At 40.5% G+C, this 25,342-nt stretch overlaps 1 protein-coding gene across 1 annotated transcript in view; it reads right to left on the bottom strand.

The window, feature by feature from the left end:
* LOC6550948 (sex peptide receptor) overlaps positions 1-17,425 on the bottom strand; it is a 45,454-nt gene extending 28,029 nt beyond the window's left edge. The window contains exon 1 of the mRNA XM_001976932.3: positions 17,125-17,425. The gene's annotated coding sequence lies outside the window, so the exon portion shown is untranslated. The remainder of the gene's footprint in view (positions 1-17,124) is intronic.
* Between the last annotated feature and the right edge of the window lie 7,917 nt (positions 17,426-25,342).

The raw sequence follows: 25,342 nt of genomic DNA, 5'->3' as shown, positions 1-25,342 counted from the left end.
TAAATCGATCAAAAAGTGATAGGGATAGTTAGCATTGGTAATTAGCTGCTCAAAACTGTTATTATTTTATCTTTATGATAATTTTTACCGAAGTTATGATGAAAATTCCCATCGAAAATATCGAATATTTGCCAAAAGTCGTTTTTCGCAATTTCCGTCATAAAATAATCAGTTTTTTTGCCACAACTTTAAAAATAATTGTCTGAATACGATATGTTATACGCCGTTGAACTCGTAATTAAATTTCCAATCGAACTGTGTTCAAAAATGGGAACTCTATTTTTTTGCCATTTTTTGCAAATTTTGATGATGTTACCCCTTACAAAAAATGCGAAAATTGACCGAAAAATAAATTTTCCTAAATCGATCAAAAAGTGATAGGGATAGTTAGCATTGGTAATTAGCTTCTCAAAACTGTTATTATTTTATCTTTATGATAATTTTTACCGAAGTTATGATGAAAATTCCCATCGAAAGCATGGAATATTTTCCAAAAGTCGTTTTTTTCGATTTTCCGTCATAATATAATCAGTTTTTATGCCACAACTTTATAAATAATTGTCTGAATACGAAATGTAATACCTCGTTGAGCTCGTTATTAAATTTCTAATCGAACTGTGTTAAAAAATGGGAACTCAATTTTTTTGCCATTTTTTGCAAATTTTGATGATGTTACCCCTTACAAAAAATGCGAAAATTGACCGAAAAATAAATTTTCCTAAATCGATCAAAAAGTGATAGGGATAGTTAGCATTGGTAATTAGCTGCTCAAAACTGTTATTATTTTATCTTTATGATAATTTTTACCGAAGTTATGATGAAAATTCCCATCGAAAATATCGAATATTTTCCAAAAGTCGTTTTTTTCGATTTTCCGTCATAATATAATCAGTTTTTATGCCACAACTTTATAAATAATTGTCTGAATACGAAATGTAATACCTCGTTGAGCTCGTTATTAAATTTCTAATCGAACTGTGTTAAAAAATGGGAACTCAATTTTTTTGCCATTTTTTGCAAATTTTGATGATGTTACCCCTTACAAAAAATGCGAAAATTGACCGAAAAATAAATTTTCCTAAATCGATCAAAAAGTGATAGGGATAGTTAGCATTGGTAATTAGCTGCTCAAAACTGTTATTATTTTATCTTTATGATCATTTTTACCGAAGTTATGATGAAAATTCCCATCGAAAATATCGAATATATGCCAAAAGTCGTTTTTCGCAATTTCCGTCATAAAATAATCAGTTTTTTTGCCACAACTTTAAAAATAATTGTCTGAATACGATATGTAATACGCCGTTGAACTCGTAATTAAATTTCCAATCGAACTGTGTTAAAAAATGGGAACTCAATTTTTTTGCAATTTTTTGCAAATTTTGATGATGTTACCCCTTACAAAAAATGCGAAAATTGACCGAAAAATAAATTTTCCTAAATCGATCAAAAAGTGATAGGGATAGTTAGCATTGGTAATTAGCTGCTCAAAACTGTTATTATTTTATCTTTATGATAATTTTTACCGAAGTTATGATGAAAATTCCCATCGAAAATATCGAATATTTTCCAAAAGTCGTTTTTTTCGATTTTCCGTCATAATATAATCAGTTTTTTTGCCACAACTTTAAAAATAATTGTCTGAATACGATATGTAATACGCCGTTGAACTCGTAATTAAATTTCCAATCGAACTGTGTTAAAAAATTGGAACTCTATTTTTTTGCCATTTTTGGCAAATTTTGATGATGTTACCCCTTACAAAAAATGCGAAAATTGACCGAAAAATAAATTTTCCTAAATCGATCAAAAAGTGATAGGGATAGTTAGCATTGGTAATTAGCTGCTCAAAACTGTTATTATTTTATCTTTATGATAATTTTTACCGAAGTTATGATGAAAATTCCCATCGAAAATATCGAATATTTTCCAAAAGTCGTTTTTTTCGATTTTCCGTCATAATATAATCAGTTTTTTTGCCACAACTTTAAAAATAATTGTCTGAATACGATATGTAATACGCCGTTGAACTCGTAATTAAATTTCCAATCGAACTGTGTTAAAAAATGGGAACTCAATTTTTTTGCCATTTTTGGCAAATTTTGATGATGTTACCCCTTACAAAAAATGCGAAAATTGACCGAAAAATAAATTTTCCTAAATCGATCAAAAAGTGATAGGGATAGTTAGCATTGGTAATTAGCTGCTCAAAACTGTTATTATTTTATCTTTATGATAATTTTTACCGAAGTTATGATGAAAATTCCCATCGAAAATATCGAATATTTTCCAAAAGTCGTTTTTTTCGATTTTCCGTCATAATATAATCAGTTTTTATGCCACAACTTTATAAATAATTGTCTGAATACGAAATGTAATACCTCGTTGAGCTCGTTATTAAATTTCTAATCGAACTGTGTTAAAAAATGGGAACTCCATTTTTTTGCCATTTTTTGCAAATTTTGATGATGTTACCCCTTACAAAAAATGCGAAAATTGACCGAAAAATAAATTTTCCTAAATCGATCAAAAAGTGATAGGGATAGTTAGCATTGGTAATTAGCTGCTCAAAACTGTTATTATTTTATCTTTATGATAATTTTTACCGAAGTTATGATGAAAATTCCCATCGAAAATATCGAATATTTTCCAAAAGTCGTTTTTTTTCGATTTTCCGTCACAATATAATCAGTTTTTTTGCCACAACTTTAAAAATAATTGTCTGAATACGATATGTAATACGCCGTTGAACTCGTAATTAAATTTCCAATCGAACTGTGTTAAAAAATGGGAACTCAATTTGTTTGCCATTTTTTGCAAATTTTGATGATGTTACCCCTTACAAAAAATGCGAAAATTGACCGAAAAATAAATTTTCCTAAATCGATCAAAAAGTGATAGGGATAGTTAGCATTGGTAATTAGCTGCTCAAAACTGTTATTATTTTATCTTTATGATAATTTTTACCGAAGTTATGATGAAAATTCCCATCGAAAATATCGAATATTTTCCAAAAGTCGTTTTTTTCGATTTTCCGTCATAATATAATCAGTTTTTATGCCACAACTTTATAAATAATTGTCTGAATACGATATGTAATACGCCGTTGAACTCGTAATTAAATTTCCAATCGAACTGTGTTAAAAAATGGGAACTCAATTTTTTTGCCATTTTTTGCAAATTTTGATGATGTTACCCCTTACAAAAAATGCGAAAATTGACCGAAAAATAAATTTTCCTAAATCGATCAAAAAGTGATAGGGATAGTTAGCATTGGTAATTAGCTGCTCAAAACTGTTATTATTTTATCTTTATGATAATTTTTACCGAAGTTATGATGAAAATTCCCATCGAAAATATCGAATATTTTCCAAAAGTCGTTTTTTTCGATTTTCCGTCATAAAATAATCAGTTTTTTTGCCACAACTTTAAAAATAATTGTCTGAATATGGAATGTAATACCTCGTTGAATTTGTAATTAAATTTCCAATCGAACTGTGTTCGAAAATGGGAACTCAATTTTTTTGCCATTTTTTGCAAATTTTGATGATGTTACCCCTTACAAAAAATGCGAAAATTGACCGAAAAATAAATTTTCCTAAATCGATCAAAAAGTGATAGGGATAGTTAGCATTGGTAATTAGCTGCTCAAAACTGTTATTATTTTATCTTTATGATAATTTTTACCGAAGTTATGATGAAAATTCCCATCGAAAATATCGAATATTTTCCAAAAGTCGTTTTTTTTCGATTTTCCGTCATAAAATAATCAGTTTTTTTGCCACAACTTTAAAAATAATTGTCTGAATATGGAATGTAATACCTCGTTGAATTTGTAATTAAATTTCCAATCGAACTGTGTTCGAAAATGGGAACTCAATTTTTTTGCCATTTTTTGCAAATTTTGATGATGTTACCCCTTACAAAAAATGCGAAAATTGACCGAAAAATAAATTTTCCTAAATCGATCAAAAAGTGATAGGGATAGTTAGCATTGGTAATTAGCTGCTCAAAAATGTTATTCTTTCATCTTTTCGATAATTTTTCGCGAAGTTATGATGAAAATTCCTAAAGAAAATATCGAATATTTGCAAAATTCAGTTTTTTTGTATTTTTCGTCATAAAATGATGTTTTTTTTTAAATATTTAAATATTTCTGCCAAATGATTTGCTGAAAATCTTTCAAAACGTGATACGGGTCGTAAGCTGTGTTTGTCAGCATTGTGACCCTTTTAAGCAAAGATATAGGGAAAACACACGGAAGAGCGAATAGAAAGATCATGATTTAACCATAACAACGCAAATGAAAGTAAAGCCTTGCTGAGCTAGTATAAATAATTCGAGTCGATAGCCAGTCAAACCCTTCACATGTTGTGCCATCTGACGAATGGATTTGCTCACATTTAAATACACAAAAGCGTCGGATACAAACTTGCCACCAAGTTTGTCAAGTGCTCCTTTGTTTGCATTTGTGGGGCGACTTTCATGGGGAGAACTATTCCATGGCCCGCATTTAATTGCTGTCCCAGCAATCAGAAAGTCGAGAGTGGAATGTCCGAAGACGTTCCTTGATTTCGCTAAGCGATTCCTCAAACATGAAAGTAATTGCACTTCTCTGGCCCCCGGGCGACATTGTTTCAAATGGAAACTGGCAGATGGACATCTAGACGGGAGCCAAGGAAAAGCGCAAGGAGAGTGCCAGTGGCAGTCGCAGTGCGGGGGGAGGAGGGGAATCGTAGGAAAATCGGAGAAAAATCGAAGGAAAATCCGTGCGTGTCTGGGAGACTAATGTGCAGACACTGCGATTTGATCGGTCAGTCTGGGAATCCAGGGCATCCAGGGAATCTAGGGAATCCTTGGACTGCCGGGAGTAAGGTAAACAATTTGCATGACAGCCTTCAGAATCTGGGCGTATTAGCAACGTTTGACCAAACATTACTTTGCCAGCTCAGATGTGTTAATAATACAATTTTATTTGTCTGCAGAGGAAGCGCTGCGGCGCTGGCGAAAAACTGCTAAAAACGAGCGCAAAATTTACGACTTACGATGTGTGCAGTGAGGCCTCAATATGCTGGACAACGAGCGAATTCTGTGGCCTCCGACGGGCTATTTTTGAAAAGGGTTTGACATTTAAGGCACATTCGCCACACACATCGCCCCCCAAAATGACAAAACGATGTCCAAACGAGCTCCGAACGAGCGGCAGACATACTTGCACAAGCCGTATACGTAAAATGGAAATAAAATAAAATAAATAAAATAAAATAAAGCAAAATTTGTGGGTGGACTGCGCAGCTGTTCGAAAGGGGTTGCAAGTCGGCTGGGGGCAACAAGGATATCACTTCCTTTGGCCAGTGCTTAACTCACACACGAGCAGCCGGAAGAAGTAACCAAAACACACAGCTACATTTGGCCATTTGAACATTTGGCTGGCCGGCGTAGACAAAATTGAACACCAAAACGAAAACCTTTTTCCTCAAGTATACAGTCTAATCATAACAGTACAGTGGTTGCAGCGGCTTGGGAAATTAGTTTATGAACAGAACTGAATTAAGGCCATGGGAATTTCGAATCAAATAGACTTCATGGGTTATTTGCCTGCGCTACTATATTCGAAATATATATTATACACAAATCAACAAGTTTTGAAAGCTGCTAAACTGCGCCACTGTCACTTGGGGGCTGGGTGAGGGGGAGAGCTAGGGGGAGGGGCAGTTCAAAAGGATATGCAGAGCGGAGCGTGTTATACATTCATTACACACACTCGCACACTCGCACACTCACGCACTAAAAAAGGTAAGCGGACCTTTTTGTTAAATGTCTCAATTGGAGCAGAAGCGGCGGGCTGAGGGTTCGTTTGATGCTTAATGTGCTTAATGTTTTATGCAGGGCAGTCCGGAAAAAGCAAAAAAATAATATATATAAAAGGAGCACAAGTGCCACAAGTAGTACGTTTAATTTATTCATTTCAAGGCTGACCTCAGGCCATAAAAATGATGTGGGATTTTTTTCAAATACTCGCAAATCCAGTGCCACTTCAGAAGCAGAAGTGTATTGCATACACTCTTAAAACCGAGCAGACTAGCGCCCATTTTTGCGCAGTGCATAGTTTCCCGCTCGTGTGCGATATTGTCTCCTTTGATTCTTTTCATTTCGCCTTCATTGCTGATTACATTATTTATTTGTGGCCGTTGTGTGCAATCTTCTCTGGGATCCCCTTCATTTTTCGTCACGCAATCCTAGGTGATACAATGGGGGGGGGGCTGCCTCGGGAGTGGGCGTGGCACTGTGACAGCCCCAAATTACACAATTTTGAATTGAGCAATTTGTATGTGGTGGCCGCTTGTTTCGCAATAATGCCAATATAATAACAATGGGCGCGTGTCTGTTTGCTTGCCACTTGATAAATGAGATTGGCCATCAGGGGGTTAAGGTGGCAAATGGGGTGCGGCCTTGCCCCCGAAGGTGTTAGACCTTGATTAAGCTGTTGGGCGTGTTGCCCGCTGCCAGCAGCTGCTCCTGGGCGTGGCCACTCCCCCGATCACTAGGTTTCAGATATATAGCGTCCACTATAGACGAGTATACCTGTATGTAGGTCGCCTGGAGGCGGGCCACAAACTATTAGGGAGACAACCGGCAATTTGAATTATGTGTATGACAAAATGGAGAGGGAAGTATTTTCTGTGTATTTTCCAGACGGGATTTCTTTTTGCTGCAACCCTTAAACACACAAATGCGAGAATATGCATTCTGAAAATTTAATACAAATATTTTCATCGCCTTGAAGCTTTTCTCGTTTCCTCAACAGCATATTTCCATATTTCCATATTTCCGGAAAAGCAGATGATGCAAATGTTTTCCCTAAGCCGATTGCAAAATATTGAAGGGCAGAGCAGCAAATGCTAATTCCATTTTTACCATAAAGCAAACCTAAGACCTAGAAAGCAAAAATTATGCCAGAAAAGGCGCTTGAGTGCGTTCTAATCCTAATTTGCTCTATTCGACCATTAAAATCTAGTGTCACAGAAACAGGATAAGCAGATTGCACTTAAACTCAATTTCATTTAGACGGCAATTGTGACAAGAGGGCCATTAGTCGAGGACACTAGTATGTAGACATCGACTCAATGTCCTTTGGGCGAATCGATCGGAATAAATATGTAAATTCCATCGAGTAGCAACAGAAATACAGCCGATATCGCTAGAATCGGAGTTATGGAAGTGAGGTATATGGAACAAGTGGTGCGTAAAACTGATGACTAGACACGTTGACAATCCAGTTTGCCAACGACGACAAGTTGGGCCATTAAAATGAACGGAGACTGGGAATAAACAAAAAAAACAAAGGCAAATGAAGCCGCTGCCCTTGAATGTTTAATAATATCGAGCAAAAAGATACGAGACTCGGGACAACTTCGTCATGTATCTGCAATATATAAATATATATGTATATGTATGCGTGTATCTTAACGATGCGAAAAGAAGCATATACAGCGCACAGATTAGATAGCTGACTTGCACATCGGAATACCAACTGGATGGCAGGAATCTGCAGAATTTCAATTGAACTTTAATGATGGATTTGATTGATTTAAGAACGCAATGCCCCCATTCACGTGGCACCAGAGCATCGGGTGCACGGATTTCGCTCCACTCTCGATTGCAAGTGACAAACTGCAACGATATTTCAACATTGTAGAAAAAGTTTCACAGCCCCGCAGCTTAACTACTTAAATATACACAAGGGGAGCGCATCATAATGAGACCATCATAAAAAAGCTACTTTACATCCTTGCACCAAACATTTGCTGCAGCATACCTTTGAGCGCAGCTCCCAGCTTTATTTCGGCTTTTACAAGCAGCACGGCATCCTTGCTGGCAATCAGGTCCTCTTGCCAACAAAGTGCCACACGGCGGGGTAGCGGTGGCATGTTGCAAGCTGCAAGCTGCAGGCGGCAAGTTGCCGGTGGACCATCCGCGGGCAACACGCTCATTTAACAGCGCTTCCACTTGGATGTGCGTTGTGCGTTGTGCTATGTGCGTAATTTTTCAGCTGGTTTGCCCTGGCTTTTCCGCTTTTCCTCCTTTCCTCTTCGCTTTTCCGCTCTTCCGCTGCAATCTGCAATTTGGCTGGGGCGATCCTGGCCACTCTGCTATCCGAACTCCCCCAAAGTACTTCCTCTCAATTGTTTTCCAGGCGCAATCCCCTCCGCCAGTAAATGTTTTATTGTGCTCCACGAGGGTCTGACTTGTATTAGCGTAATTCCGGATCTCATCTGGCGGCGAACTGTGATTGCTGTCCCCCACAGGAAAATCGTACAAAATCCACCCGCTGGCAGCAATCTTTTGGAGTTCATTAATTTTTATGCCACAACTTGGCATTCGAGTGGATGAAGCCAGGCTCACTCGAATGCAAATCTCAGGTTGTCATTGTTGCTGCGCCAATAAAAAAGCATAATTCGCCAGAATTTTTGGAACCACTCGCCCTAAACTGAATCTTGCGCGCGTGTTGCCACTTCAAAATGGTTGCAGTCATATACATAATGCCGGGGCAACGTGAAACTGTTGCAAAGCGCAATAAATTTTAAAGAAATGTATACATTGTCCCAGCACGAGCACTGACAGCCCCACGACCACGCTGCGTATGAGTGATATTTTTTGGGGCGGGAAACTCGTCTCGTTGCTCCGCAATAAAGTGAAAGAAAGTGAAAGAAAGTCGCTAGCAGACGGTCAAATACAAATAAACTTTTGACAAGCTCCGACGGCTGGGGTTTTGATTATAAGCATATTTATTTGGAATGGCAGGCAGGGCGCAGCAAAATGAAAATTTAAGCAGCCGGTGAAATGTTTGCACACAAATGGTCAGCATTAAATGCTTAAAGAACGAATCGAAGCAGGCAGCAAAGTATCCAAAAGATACTCCACTTCATGGGTAGGAATCCAATGTTTCCGAGGCTCCGACGGCATGTGTAAAATAAATATGTAATTGAATTAGCCAGCTAGACAGCTTGATAGGTTAAGCACAGATGCACTCCAATTACACTTGCGCCTGAAACGCCGTCATTCCTTCGGGGTGTCAACTTGGCTTAAACCGAAACTGAAACCAAAACCGAAATGGCTGGAACTGGTAGTTTTCGCTGCCTGTCACAGGTAGCTAACTGCGCGGCGAGACAGCAAAACAAATGTCGCTCAATTACGGCGGAGGCAACAATAATAAACAGGTGACAGGCGGCGGGTGGATGCCGGAATCTCGGATGGCTCTCGGCCAAATTGAAGCTGGCAGAATGCTAACAAGGCCAAATCACTGCCGAGCCTGCTACATGTGTATGTACATACATTATGTATGTATGCTCGTACAGCATGCTATATACCATATATGAATGTCTGCGACAATGGCGGTTATATCACACATTCCGCTCGCCTTCGCCTCTTCGTGCTTTCATTTCGCCTGTTTGCCGTTTGGCAAGCTCGTATGCAAATTCAGTTGTGCCTTTCATAAAACCCGCTCATAAACTTTTTATAATGCCTGCATATGCCAATGAAGAGGTCGTAGCATCCAGCCAGCGGCTAAAACGACTTGGCGGTTTTCCCGCAGCCCTTGCCTCTCAATTTTCCAGCAGCGCGACGCTTTTCTTATCGCTCGCAGGGGTTTCATTAATTGTGCAACTGCTGGATGTTATCAATACATTGCTCCGTTTTTCTCCGCGTCCCGCACACCAAAATAATTGTGGCAAGTACTTAGACGCACTCTTTTTTGTTTTTTTTTGTGTTAACTAATTGGCGCCCATAATTGTCGGGGTGTGTGTGTGTCAGTTTGAGTTGCCTGTTTTTGTGGCCATTTCCTTGCTTTTTCTCCGACCGGGAAATTCCCAAACAAATAATTGACGCTCTCCGCTCATAAAACTTGCCACTTTTCCCGCACTTTCCGCCGCTTTTCCTGCACCCAACACAAAAATTAATACATTGCCTGAGTGGCTGCGGTTGCTGAATTCTTATACTTTTGTTTACTTAAGTTACATTTTATGCACAGTTTATGTTTGCTTCACCAATATAAATTTCGCCCCGTTTATTTTTCCGGGCGTACCGCCATTGGTTAGTATCCATATTTTACGCTGCGGTTTTGCTGGCTTTTAATGGCAAAAAGCGTAAACTGTGACGGTGAGCGCGGTGTTGTGTCTATTTTTATAAATGCTGTACAGTAAGCTGACCTCAAATCAGCTAAAAAAATATATGTGCTGGGCTAAAATGCAAACTATTAAACCTTATGCAGCCCGGTAGCGTCCAGAAAATTATTTCAAACCACCTGATAGGGTTATCAAACAGGGGCGCCCGTGGCAACTTGTTATTTTACCCATCATGTTGCAGCTGCATCATTTTCCGCCCGGGAATCGGGTATCTAATAAGTCAAGGTCCATCAGCATTATCGTCCTAACTGCCGCCATCATCATCATGATGAACTGTGCGTACTGAACATGCAGCAACTAAGTCTTAATCAAGCTCCGCAGTCTTGGCGCAAAGTTTCTCCTTGGCTTTCGCAAGCTGGGAAAATCGGCCAAAAGTTTTTATGCTTTTACTACATTTTAGTTGCACCCAGTTGGCGTTGGCTGCCGGGCTTATGGCCAAATTAATAAGTTTGATAAGGGGCAGGCGGGTTCCTTTGTGCACCCACTTTATGCCAGCGACTTTAAATTCGTCTGCAGTCTGAAGGCATCGGCGGAACTCCCAGGCGCAGAGCTGAATTCCAGTAATCATGAATCCGGAGTACATTAACACATTTGTGGCAAGGCGCACACGCCCACGCCCACCTACGCCCACCACGTGGCCACGCCCACAGCTCCGAAGGTCACACAGGTGCTCTCATTTAGGCGCCATCCCCACGTCTTCCACACGCTTTCCACCTGCATCCATTCTATCCACGCCAGGTGACACTTTTTAATGAGCACTCATTAAGATGCGCAGGCGAGCAAAGGGTGTCGCGCGGGGCATGTCAGGCACTCAAAGGCATTCGGCATGCAGCAAGCATCGATGAATGCAGCCATTGATATAAGAACTGATGTGATGTTACAAGACCCCAGATGGCATCAATTTTATCGTCTATGGGCAAATACCATCGACGATTTGCAACCATAATAAGCAGTCTGTATACCCTGCACTTAAGCTGTGCGGGCGAGGGTGTGAGTACTGCTTATGATTACTATGCACATTTTATGGAACGCAGATAGGTGCTGTGATAAGCTAGGGTAACCCCATGTGCGGGGCAGCGGACGAGCGAAAGAAACGTGCAAGCCCAGCCAAAATGTTACACATACGCCATGTGCGCCAGAGGAAAACTAAGCGACAGCAGTTGCTAGTTGTGGGCTGCTGTGGCCCAGTCAGCAATCTCAACTGGATATTGTTTATCTTAGCATCCTCAGTGTTTTTTTGTTTATTTTTTTTTGGGCGGATACCAAAGGCCGAGTGCCGAGTGTTTAGAGCTTAAATCTGTGTGCCCACATTCAGCGTGGCATTAAATTTGCATTAGCTGCGGCTACTGGGGTAATCCCTGGGCAATTTCAATTAATGTCTGGCCCATGGGTACGCAGTTGACAAAGTCTATGGAAAACACGACGAAATTTATGGGTGGCACACGCGCCAAGAACCAGTCCAAACGCATAAATCAAGCAAAACATCAATAAATCAGATACTGTTGACTGGTGCCATCAAAACATGGCCAACTGAATGACACCAACTGCATTCATGTCCAATTGTATAATTTAGTTGCCACAAAGGGGTTAACGGGCGCCCAAGTAAACCATAAACAATGCCAATTAATACACGTTTTGCATTGACAGCAATTTATTTGCGAGGCAACAAACAGCAGCCAACTAATCGAAAATGCGATTGAATTTACAAACAGACATACAATATATGCTGCATATCTGTGCCCTTTCTATTGTTTTATATAAACGTTTACAAACATTACCAGCTCAAAACATCATAATCAAGGACTAAAGTGACAAGGACCCTAACAAAGTAAATACAGGAGGAAAAAGTTGAAAGGAAGAATAGATAGGGAGCCAGAGACCAAAAGGCCAAAAGACCAAGAAAAAGGGACTGTTTTCAAATGCCTTTGAAAATTGGACATTTTTCCCCCATTTCAACATCATTATATATTTACATTTTCTGTTTAAACTGCGAAGAAAGTAAATCTGAAGATTGTGCCAATTAAAATGAACTTATAACTCTTAAGCTGTTTTATTTCTGGCTTCTGAACATCTAAACTAAATGTAATAGCAAATTTTGGGTGCGAGAAATAGTAGACAACATTTGGGTGACGAAGTGATAAAATAGAACGTAAGTTGTAGTTGGGGAAACTGCGGAAAACTCGTTAGGTGAATGAAAATGAAATGAATCAGAGTCCGAATGCCCGAACACTTTATTATATTTGATGTGTGCGTGCCGAATGCGCGTTGGCGTTTCTCCGTCTGACTTTTTGCCATTTTTCTGGGTTGATTGCATAATCAGTAATTTGATTAAATAAATGATTAAATAAAATTGATGGATTGGATAGCCACAAACACCTTTTTTCAAACAGAAACAAAGAGACAGAGAAAAAGCAAAATATCGACATTCCCGCTGCCGTCATTAATTTCTTTTTTCGCTTCTGGTTTTATCTTGCGTTTTGCACATTGATTAATTCGATTGTTGATTCAATTAATTTGTTCGTCATGCACACATTGCGTATGCGTAATATGGTTATTTGTGCGCCAAGAATCATGTATAAGGTAAAGCAGCAGCTTTTAAAGCCAAAGCCCATGCAATTTGCCCTCGAAACTTACTCTAATGATGTGCTAATTAGCTGGGCTCCAACAAATATGATTTATAATCTTATAATTTGTATAAACACCTGAATGTCTGTGTAAATAAATCAGGTGAATTTACCCCACGCTGAAGAGGCTTAGCATTCAAGTACGTTTACTTAAATTCCCGAAACTCTGGCCCCTCAAATAATCTGAAGGTGTGTGTAATATGCGTGCATAAATCTCAATGCAATTTCCTGGGATTCTGCATATGTATTATGTATTCGTACTTGCACATGGCTGCACTCATTAATTAGTTACATTTGCCAGTGTCTTCATGTATTATTGTCTTCTGACTTGGAATATTGTAATTGGCATCGCACTGGCTTTGTTACTCACGTGCCCACCTGTCAAAAGCCAGAAATATCCGAAATGTGCAATCCATTATTTGCTCACAAACTGAGAGCCACAGATAAAAATTACACCACGTCATTCGTGAATATTATTGACTCAAAAATATGTTTATCCCTACACTACTTAATCATGCTCCCTAAATTGTTTAGCAATTCAGATGCGATCTGTTGAAGGAGACAATAAAAGCCATAAATCACTGGGAAACAAGCTTTTTCTGCGACCATTTTTAACATATATTTCAACCAGAAAAATCCTATCGGGATTCTCCACACCCATAGTTTTAACTGCCTTAGCTTGGAAGAAAAAGAAAAGTGGAGGCCTCAGTGCCGATTTAAGTCCCAATCTCGGAGAGAGTACCCGGCGAAAAAAGGGAAACCCAACCTGTTGCTAGCCAGCTCCTCCAGAGGATCCACGCCGAAACCACACGGTTTCCTTTTCCGCCGCCTTCCACTTTCCACTTTCTGAGCATTGTTTGGCCGCCGCTCATCAAAAGGAAAGCCCAGCGCATTCCCTTCTCCCCATCTCCACCCGCATTTTTTCACTTCGTTGATGTTTTCTTTTCATTGGCGGTTGTTGAGCCGTGTAATAATTGCCACACTGCGTACCTTCAAGGATGTGCTCTTATGCCAACTTGCACACGGCAGTATGAGGAACTTATGGTTGCAAAACATACCACAAGGGGTCCTACGAACTGATTATCGTTGGGAAATATTTAGACCATTTTTAAATACACATTTCTGGCGCTTGAGAGCTTTTTTGAAGTGCACCTTTGAGGTATAATTAGCCAGAGGAGCCAGGAAACAAAGAAAGTTTGCCCCATTGGCAGGCCACTTCCTGGTATTCGGCTACCGATGCCGATGGTATTTATGTATATGGAGCATTGAGGGAGTGAGTTCTTTTCCTGCGGCTCGTGCCTCCTGGGTGCCACATCCTGGGTGGCACATGTCCTTGCCTGGGCGTCGCTGTTGTTGCCACACAGGCACTTTGATGTCAATGAACCGGGCGCTTCCAGCTCCTCCAGACTCTTCCGATGACTATGACAGCATCGATGTTGTTTACAAAGAATCGAGAGCCGAGCGCCGAAAACTGAAAATCCTTGTGCACGCGCTGCTCAATTTTCGATGGCCCTGCTTTTTGGCGACACTAAATCTGAATTCAATATGTTGTCGGTTTAACATATTTCATCTTTGGTCAGCTTCGTTTGCATAGTCCCTGTGTGTGAGTGTGAGTGTAAGTGTGTGTGAGTGTGTGTGTGTGTGGGTGGGTGTGGGCAAACAACGTGTTGTGCCAATATTGACTATGCCCCCAGGCTCCTCTCAATACATTCACTGAGAAAAACAATGGGGGAAAACAAAACGAAAATAGCAAGGGGCAGAAAAAGCGGATAGCGCAAACAAATGGTCGAGTAAAAAAGCGGTCAGATAAATTATTGAAATATTGCCTTTCGTTTGCTTGTTTGTTGAGGAATTAAATTTAGGCGATTATATAACCAAGGCCACTTTTCGGGCTACGGTTACACCGGCCTTGATTGGTAATGAGATCACAAAGTTGATTTTGCTCGAGTCAGTTTGTCTTTCGCTTTTGTTATCAAGCCCATGATTGAATTGGTTTCTTTTTTCACACACGCCCATTCAAATTAGTGTGCTCTCCCAAAAAGGTATGAAAAAACCTATTAAAGTTGGCAAAAAAGACAGAAAATGCCGCTGCGAACTTGTTAATCTGGGACCTCTGTCAGTTATTAGCCAGTACATTATGCCTTAAAGTGAAAATTGCCAGAACAACTTTTTTAGGAACCAGATTAGCAACAGCCCCACAATTGCACTTTTAACACTCAATCAGGAGAGCCCGGGAAAAAACCCAAAAAACAAAAAACAAAGACAAACTTTGGCTGTAAAGCATTTAAAATATTAATCGTAACCATTTCTTTTCTTGCCGGCAACGCGATGGCGGATAAACCTTTCGGCGGCATTCATAAACAAGCGGGGCCAAGAAGTCATTAAAATCATGATTAGCAGGAGCCACAGGTGCCATTAAGTGGACCCCGAGTGGAAAATAAAAGTAAAATTGGGCAAAAGCGGGGAAAAGTCGGGGAAAAGTCGGCGAAAAGCCGGGGAAAAGGGACCGCGGGATCGCAGGCAGCTTTGTGTGTTTGCCGCTCGACTGCGTGCAAATTTGGCTGGCATAAAAAGTGGCCAACTGACCGACCGCAAGACCGAACACAGGGATCTTAATGTTTTTCTTTCAATAATTTTTGGCCCCCAACAAAAAAGGGGCCGCATTCCATTCAGCGAGTTCAATGAGGTGGGTGGTGCAAGGTCACCGGATTTGGCCACCGAAAAAAAAAGAAAAAGGGTTTCGCCCAGCCGATTTCTTGACTTCTCGACATTTGCCTTTGTGCGTGCTGCATTTTTCCACGGGCTTTTCTTCTACGCTCCGAACTTTTCTTTGCGGCTTTGTTTTGCAACCGCAGTGGCTGCCTTTGCTTTGTCCGCAGGTCAAAACTCAAAAGGTTTTCCCCGCTGCTCGGCATTTATTTGGATTTATTTTACCACGAGTCTGCCCGCCGCTGATAAGCTCGATTTTCGCTTTGCAATTTGTTGCAACATCAACGGGAATTGATTTTATGTCGGCCTAATTATGTGGAAAAAATGCTTCACATTTAATTAACAAAAATCGTTACTGAGCCGACACACAACACACACACACAACGGCATCAAAGGAACTTTTAAAGTTCTATTCACAGAACTCTGAGTAAACCACATTCTACAGAAGAAGGAATTGGACCTTCAGACGAATGAAAGTTAATTGGAAAAGAGCTTATGAATTATTTGCTGTATTGAACAAGCAATGTTACTGGTTTTTCTGCTTAATGCACGTATTTCACATGAATGACCGCAATGAAATGTGAATTGGAAATTGCCATCGGGGGAAGAGCAAATTAATTTATTGTCAGTGCAGCAATTAGCCAATTCCCAGCACACCAGATTTTCATTCATTTTCCTCTTCATCGCCATTTCCCAGCCAAGTGCATTAAGTAAAATTTTAATTGTTTTCGGACTCTGATAATTGCCAGTTGTCGTGGACTCGCCAATCGATGCCATCAGCCAGTTTTCTTTCTAGCCAAGAAAATTGCTTGGAAAAGTCTGTCATATGAAGAGCGTTTCTTGGGCAGCACTGGCTAAAATAAATGGAGTTTTCCTGCACTTGCACAACTTTCCCTTCACTTATTTAAAGCCATAGAAAATGCTGTTAAACTGCACACTGCACTTTAATATAACAAAGTATTGCACAAATATGTCTATTGTCTGCTTTCTGGCAGATACTTCCTGTAGCGACTCACTTACAGAAGTTGCGGAAAAGTCGGGGCAAAGTGCAAGTTACTGGCTGACAAGTTTCGAACTGCAAGTGTTTTTTCATATCAATTTTTGCCCTCACTTTGTGTTTCCTCGTTTTGTATAACTTTAAGCTGTTTTGCAGCGTTGACTGTGAAAAGTTTGAGCCGGATAAGATCCACAAGACTGTGCGGACCAAGAAGTCGAAGCAAACGGTTTAAAAATTCAGTATTTAAACTTTTCGAGTGCGTGGCAATCGCAATTTGGGTAACACAAAGGGCCAAGATTGGTGTGGCTAGTTAAATTCAATTGGTGGCAACTGGGCACAAAGGGCGTAAGGAACTATTGTTAAATGCCATTGGGCAGAAATATATTATCATAATCTATGGCATTAATTCCCCACTGATTTCTGTGCTCCCCAGTTGATAAATGACCACTGTATTGGGACGAGAAAGGCAGTTCTTTGATTTGGAAATTCTGTACTTTCGCCTATTTATGCCTTCGAGGGCCAGCGATAAATTTTGGCCCATTGTTTGGCCGTCCCGTGCTTTTTGTTTGGAAAAATCCAAAAAAAAATTGACTAAAAAAGCGATATTTACCTGATAAATTTCTGACATTCGGCAGATTTCTATTTGCGATTTTTTTATACTTGAGTTTTAATGTTCACAGAGCACAGAAACAAAAAGGCGGAAAAAAATGTATTTCTTGAATTTTTGTATGTTTTTTAGAGGCTTTTTTAGACGTTGAAAAGTTTTTCACAGTTGTTATGATTTTTATTTTTTGTTTTGGCTTTCAAAAGAACGTTTTCCAGTTAGCCGGAATTCGGTTTGGTGAATTGTTTGTGTTTGTCTCCGGTTTTCTTTCAGGGCTGTGTGTTCGCCTTAAAAAACCCGCAACGACTGAATCAAAACAAACAAATTTCTTTAGTTTTATTCGAAAAAGTGTTGGCGGATATTTCGGCAGCGGCTTGCCGCTCGTTGCCGCTCGGAAAAGCCTCGGAAAAGCCTCGGAAAAACCTCGATGGAGTGTTCCCAGCTGCTGGATATCCACCCGTTTTATCCGCCCGCCCCGAGTTTCCACTTTATCCGTGCTGCGTCTGCGCTTTCCCTTGCTCGGAGTTTTTCTTTTCTTGTTGTTCTTTTTTTGTTTGTTTACATCGCCCCTGCTTGACTCCTCCGGTTGCCCTTGTATTTCTCGCTTTTCTCGTTTTCCCCGCTTTCCCAGCCATATCTATTGTGGGCCGGCATTGTTGCTTTTCTCTAAACGCTTTTTAATCTCTTAGCGCCGCGCTTTGTTTTTGAATTCTCTCAGCTGTTTGCCATCGACCAGAAAGTCTCAAGGTGTTTGACACTTGGTCATGTAGCTCCATCCTCTCGACAACTGAAGAGCATCCAGCCTTAACCGCAAAGGAGTCGGGACTGGGGATTGGGGCTACGAGATTCCCGGCTTTCACACTTCCACATGAGCTGCAGGCTCGGATGCTCTTCGCGGAAAATGGGAAAAGTTTTGCACGGCAGAAGGCTCCACTTTGTGTGCTCGTCCCTCGGAAACTAACACCAGCGTCTCGGTTTGCATTGCTGAAAAGATAGCATGCTTGAAATCATGGATAAAATGCATAGTAGCATGCTTTTCTGGGAAATTCACTCAAAATTTTGGGGAAAAAAAATTAGAAAAATAAACTTTGGCGCAGCTTCGATGCTTTATGATTTAAGCCATGCGGTTGCCGTTGAATGCTTTCGGTTTTTGGGTCGTTGACTTGTCAGCGAGAAATGCGCAAAATGGTTAAAAGTCATTAACTTTTATGGGGCGCAGAGCCCGTGGAAATGCAATTTCCTTATCGGTTTCATTTGGGGCCTTTGTCGCAGGTCCTTTTCTAATTTCATTGCATGTGGCTGGTTTATTTTCGGGCGATTTCAATTGAATCCTGATTCGATTGCGCGCTGATTGATGCTTTGTTGCTCGGATGTCTCTGGATTTCTGGATTTCTGGATTCCACGCCAACTGGCGACTTTCTGCGGCTCAGGTAACAATTAGAAGTTCGATGACTTGTCGTCTGTGCAAGAAATTCATCTCCGGGATCCTTTGTCGGAATAGACAAGAGGGAAATGGATTTCCTTGTCATATTTCCGATTGGCGAACTGTAGCCACTGTAGCGTTGCTTTGGTTTCCATCCCATCCATCCACTTGATTCGCTCAGGCACTCGATTAGATCCCAGTTTATGAGTGCCCTGCCGGAACCAATAAGCCCACTCACCCAACTCAACTCGCCGTCCAAGTGGGCGGATTGTGCACGGCGAGAAATTTGGCTCAACATCGCGGCCATTCTGCTGCAGGAATGCAGGGCGCAGTTTGAACGACTCTGCGCCGTTTTCGCGCAGTGTGCCGCCAAACAAACATATTGAATTGGAGACGCATGAAGTGCGCCCACTTCAGCGATGTTTCTTTATAATCAAATTGCAAACTGTAGCGATTTTGCCCGAGTCTTGGAGGCGAAGTTACCGCCCCACAGGACATCGGGCAACTTACAAATGCCCGAACACGTCCCACTGACAACTTTTCGTCCTTTTGATTTCGTTCGGGGACTTCTCATGCGCTTTGAAATGCAAAGTTGCACTTGCAGCGGCAATTTCCAATGCAGTTGCACTGCCGCCTGCTGCCTGAGATTATAATTGCATTTTTGCGCTCTTCCTGGGGCACGGGCAGAACAGAAGTCCGGAAGTCCTTCCAGGACACCACGCGCGCCGAAAGCCACAGAAACAAAAAGGAGCTGAGTTGCCAAGTATGGCGACAAGGAAATACCAGCGCAAAAAACGAGGCACAATTCCCTGGGAGATCAAAGGAGTGAAAGTGACGTCGAAGGACATGTGGAAATGGGTGGATTCTTTTTTCAGACGTACCAGGCTTTTTAATATAGTATGCATATAAGAAGCAGTATTCATACGACCATATTTGATGACTTATCCATAGGCTGCAAAACTGAATTGTTATACTTGTTATATACCCGTGAGTCAGCCAGCACATTAAGGCCCATCATACCCGTATGCCGACCAGCTACTACGTAATGCACGCAAGACAGTTGATTTCGATTTCAATTTCATAGAATTTGGTCAGCACAAAGCTCCGAGTGATTGATATGCCTCAGGGGTTTCGCTGCAGAATCGCCAGAGCTCTGAGAATCCCGAGAATCCTGTATGTCCTGGGGGTCCACAAAGCATGTCCTGGTGCTGGCAAAGGTGTCAGTTTATGCGATTGCAAGCGAACACAGAGTCGTACGGACGTATGCCACAATATCCAGTGCTGAATCCTTAAGATGCGCTTTAAAAAGCGTAATACCTTTCAACGAGGTTTCAATGGTTCAATTGTTAAATCACACACGATGGCCAATATGCTGTCATAAAAAGAGAGCCCCTCACAATTATTATTGGACATGCGGCTTATTGCGTATGCAGAAAACCACTTATAAAAGTTGGCATCGCCAACGTATCAATACCACCAACTGCATTAATATTTATATTCACATCAAGTTTATAGCTGCGCGATTGCAATTAATCATCGAGTGCAAGCTGCATTAATATATCCGAAACGATGGTAATGCGTACATACTATTCCAGGGATAAAATGCAATGAAACTTGTATTACACCTTTGGCAACAATTTCCACAATCACTTCCCTTTCCACAATTCAATTTTGCTGGCGGGGGGCTGAGTGCGGAAGTGCGTGTGTTTGTCGTATTGGTATTTATTTGACAACCAACAAACAAATGCGCCCGTCCACCCTACCCTCCACCCCTTTTTCTCTCTGTGTACCTACACCACACACGCACACACACACACCACCCCCTGGGGTATTCTTAAGGTGTACGCGATTGTGTGTGTGCGTTACAAATTGAATTCAACATATTTGCTTTAAACGCTTTCTGTGCCTTTCGATGTGCTACCCATTACTCCTTTCTGGGATGTTGTGACATGACGTAGCGCTTACGAAACTATTGCCCTGTGCTGCATAGAACTCCACATTTCATTAGCTTTGCAAACTTTGCCTCACTTGCCAACAGGAAACTACTGCTGCGACTCTCTGCACAAACTAATATTCCTGTCGAGTGAATTTATTTTCACTTCCGTTTCCGGTTAACCCCATCGCCTCCATGCTCGCCCCCCGTGGGCGTGTCAGCTCTTGGGGACAGATTAGCGCTCAAATCATGATTACCACAGCAGTGGCAGTAATTAGAAGACACAAAACGCAGGGCGTGGGTGTTATAAATACTGGCTCTCAAGATTGCAGTACATCAGCTCCCAGCCACAAGGAAATTCCTCGGAAAATGCCAAATGGCAGAGGGGCCGAGCAGTGAGCGATGCCAGCAATTTGCTATTAGTTATCTCGGTTATTGTTTTGTGTGTGTGAATGTGCGGATGTGTGTGTGCGTGTGTGGTCTCGTTATGCATTTGCTTATGCTGTGTGCGTGCCAATATCCCACGGAGGACCACAAGCACAGCTCCACATGGGACCAGCTCCCCCAAGAACACACTTACAAATTGTAGAGATGGCATACGAATTTGTCTGGCATAAAAAGGAAGGGCCATACGGGCATTCGCTTCCGCTTTTCCGTAGCCTCACTGTGCTGCAGTAAAAACTGCAACTTGTGCTCGGTTAAAATAAGTAAATACCACCCAGATAAGCCAGTGATTTATTGCGGCCTTTGTGCTCGCTTATGCGAATTCAAAATCCATACACGTTCCGTAGTCCTTCGTAAAATGCATAATCTACCTATAACACATGAAATAATAGCCCAAATATGGGCCAAAATATGGGGACCTTGACGTCTGTTAATTTCCAATCGACTGGCATTCAAGTTTGCAAATGCGAAAATTCCCAAAAATAAAAACTAAATTTCCTAAGTCCACCAAACAACGATAGGGGCGGTTAGCATTGGTAATGAGCTACTCAAAACTTTTATACTTTCATATTTATGATAATTTTTAAGAGCGTTATGAAGAAAATTCCCATCGAAAGTATCGAATATTTGGCAAAAGTCGTTTTTCGGATTTTCCGTCATAAAATAATCAGTTTTTTTGCCACAACTTTAAAAATAATTGTCTGAATACAAAATGTGATACCTCGTTGAGCTCGTAATTAAATTTCCAATCGAACTGTGTTCAAAAATTGGAACTCTATTTTTTTGCCATTTTTTGCAAATTTTGATGATGTTACCCCTTACAAAAAACGCAAAATTTCGAAAAAAAAAAATTTTTTCTAAGTCCACCAAAAAGTGATAAGGATGGTTAGCCTTGGTAATTAGCTGCCCAAAAATGTTATTCTTTCATCTTTTTGATCATTTTTACCGAAGTTATGATGAAAATTCCCATCGAAAGTATCGAATATTTGGCAAAAGTCGTTTTTCGGATTTTCCGTCATAAAATAATCAGTTTTTTTGCCACAACTTTAAAAATAATTGTCGGAATATGGAATGTCATACCTCGTTGAGCTCGTAATTAAATTTCCAATCGAACTGTGTTCAAAAATTGGAACTCTATTTTTTTTGCCATTTTTTGCAAATTTTGATGATGTTACCCCTTACAAAAAACGCAAAAATTCAAAAAAAAAAAAATGTTTCTAAGTCCACCAAAAAGTGATAAGGATGGTTAGCCTTGGTAATTAGCTGCCCAAAAATGTTATTCTTTCATCTTTTTGATCATTTTTACCGAAGTTATGATGAAAATTCCCATCGCAAATATCGAATATTTGGCAAAAGTCGTTTTTCGGATTTTCCGTCATAAAATAATCAGTTTTTTTGCCACAACTTTAAAAATAATTGTCTGAATACAAAATGTGATACCTCGTTGAGCTCGTAATTAAATTTCCAATCGAACTGTGTTCAAAAATTGGAACTCTATTTTTTTGCCATTTTTTGCAAATTTTGATGATGTTACCCCTTACAAAAAACGCAAAAATTCGAAAAAAAAAAAAATTTTCTAAGTCCACCAAAAAGTGATAAGGATGGTTAGCATTGGTAATGAGCTGCTCAAAACTGTTATTCTTTCATATTTATGATCATTTTTACCGAAGTTATGATGAAAATTCCCATCGCAAATATCGAATATTTGGCAAAAGTCGTTTTTCGGATTTTCCGTCATAAAATACTCAGTTTTTTTGCCACAACTTTAAAAATAATTGTCTGAATACAAAATGTGATACCTCGTTGAGCTCGTAATTAAATTTCCAATCGAACTGTGTTCATAAATTGGAACTCTATTTTTTTGCCATTTTTTGCAAATTTTGATGATGTTACCCCTTACAAAAAACGCAAAAATTCGAAAAAAAAAATTTTTTTCTAAGTCCACCAAAAAGTGATAAGGATGGTTAGCCTTGGTAATTAGCTGCTCAAAAATGTTATTCTTTCATCTTTTTGATCATTTTTACCGAAGTTATGATGAAAATTCCCATCGAAAGTATCGAATATTTGGCAAAAGTCGTTTTTCCGATTTTCCGTCATAATATAATCAGTTTTTTTGTCACAACTTTAAAAATAATTGTCTGAATATAAAATGTAATACCTTTTTGTGAAAACCCTTAACGAAAAAGCGAAAAATTAATTTCTCCTAATTTAATTTCTTCTAATTAAGTCTGATTAAAAATTTTAGCGACTGTTAGCATTGGCGAAAAGCTGCATACAACAGTCATTCTTTGAGCTATTGGATAATTTTTAGCAGAGCTATGGTAAAAATCCAATTAAAATAATCATAGCCTTGACAAGAGTTGGTTTCCCGAATTTCCGAAAAACGTGCAATGTTAATGTCTCATATCAAATTTTCATTACAATGTTGCTGCTCATTTGCGAGCTGTTTTCATTGCAAATAAATTGCCGGTTGAAAATGAAAAGTAAACCACTGCAGAGAGTGTGTTCCATAAATATTCATATTTCAGCAAAAATTACAGACATTCCGCTTCAATGAAATTACAAAAAGCTTTACGCCGGAATCCCGTGTCCGGCGAATTAATTACACCCACGGCACATCATTTTCCATGCGGTGTAAGTCTCTAACTAGCTAGTGTAACTAGTGAAACAAAACCAAATGATGGAGATCTGCTGCTGCAAACGCCGCTGCACTACGGGCAACCGAAGGCCAAAGGATAATTCAATCGAGCGCCCGGCATTACGTATACGCCACCGCGTGTGCAGTGGCTCCTGTTGCAAACAATATGCACAGCCCACGCATTGACTCTCGGCCGCCAAAGGTCAATTTCATTTGGGGTTAGCTCCTCCGCTTTTTACAGGATGACTCTCCGCCATTTTCCGATCCCCCCGCCTTTGGCATCACTTAACGGCCGCCATACGCAGCAGTTTTTCCTCTTTTCCGTTTTTCCGTTGCGCATGGCAACGTGCAGCAAAAAGCGGCTGATAGACAGACCAACTGACAGATGGCCCGGCGGAGGCGGTGGGCGGTGTGCGGTGGGCGGTGGGCGGGGCACCAAGGACGACCACCGGCCACGAGCAAGCTTTTTATAGATCCAATACCCTGGAAAAGCAGAGCTAATTGTTTTATTTTTTGTACATTTTATACTTGAATTCCCGCGAAAGTAGTGCAATCGTTTACGTGGAATTCGTACTGTGGCAGTGAACAGCGTGGGAGAAACATGCAACGGTGTGCATACGGTATTATTAAGTCGAATCCATTAGCACTGTGGGCGTACAATATTTGATTCCTTCATGTAGCTACATGCGTCTAGCGGTTTTAATTGAAAAACTGCCAACTCCCGTGCGCTGAATATTGCCCTCAATGGCTTATGGGCGAAATGAAAAGCATCAAGCTCAAGATTACTTCGATATTAGCGCGGCATAATTGTCTGATTAAGTGAGTGCCGTGCCTATTGCTGCGCAGGCGGCTGTGCGGCAACGTGGCGTATGTGTAATGTAATTTGGCAGCTTTTCCGAAATGTAGCAGCCCGTTCACACTGGCAATTAGCACGTCCCACTCAGTTTTTGCTCGGTGCTTTGTATCGCGCCCAGCACTCTGATCATCAATAGGTCCTGTGTGCGATATTTTGTAAAGGTTAGTGCCACATAGCTACCGCTGCCGCTCAACAAATTGCAAATGGCCTTGATAATCGCAAGCGCGGAGCACAAGGATGCGAGGCAGCATGAGTTCCAGGACATCCAGGACATCCGCAGGACGAAAGGCTGAGCCAACACCTTGTGGCTGGCGCTCCCGACGATTCCTGTTCTTGCCATTGTCTTTAGTCGTCACATGAATGGAATTACGATTACGAAATTACCCCTTCTCCATCAGAATCTATTAAAAAGTTGCGCTTGTCTGCTCGCAAGGATGTGCTCCTAATGAGTCGAATTAGAAAAGCAATCAAAAGTGGCTACATCCTTGCATGCAGTTGGAAGAAGAATGAACTATGGCTACTATAGTTGATCTATTCAATATCATCTACTTCTGCTAATTATTTAAATTTAATCAACGTTTTCTGTACTTTTTCATTTCGATGCAAACATTAGACTAATGCCGCCAAATCCGGATCCTCGAGGGTCTAATAACTTCAGACATTTGGCTCGTCTAGCCCCAGTCATAATTAAAAGCAATTCCCTTTGTTTTGCCACCGATGTCGGCCAGAAAGAAGGAGAAAAAAAAGAACCTGGAATAATAAGTTAATGTTTTAAGCGGCTTGTCAAGCCATGACCTTGGCCCAGGCAGAAAAAGCAAAATAATGGAAAAAATACAAAAAAATAAGTAGCATTTTGTGCCGCCCTCTCATTACAATTTAATGCGCTTTGCTCAACAGCTTAGTAAAGATTTAAACGATGGTGGCTGCCTT

This window comes from Drosophila erecta, unplaced genomic scaffold (assembly GCF_003286155.1).
Source record: "Drosophila erecta strain 14021-0224.00,06,07 unplaced genomic scaffold, DereRS2 tig00000126-arrow-pilon, whole genome shotgun sequence".
In the NCBI taxonomy this organism is placed as follows: Eukaryota; Metazoa; Arthropoda; class Insecta; order Diptera; family Drosophilidae; genus Drosophila; species Drosophila erecta.
The sequence above is the reverse complement of the archived record's forward strand: the minus strand, read 5'-3'. Positions and strand labels throughout refer to the sequence as shown.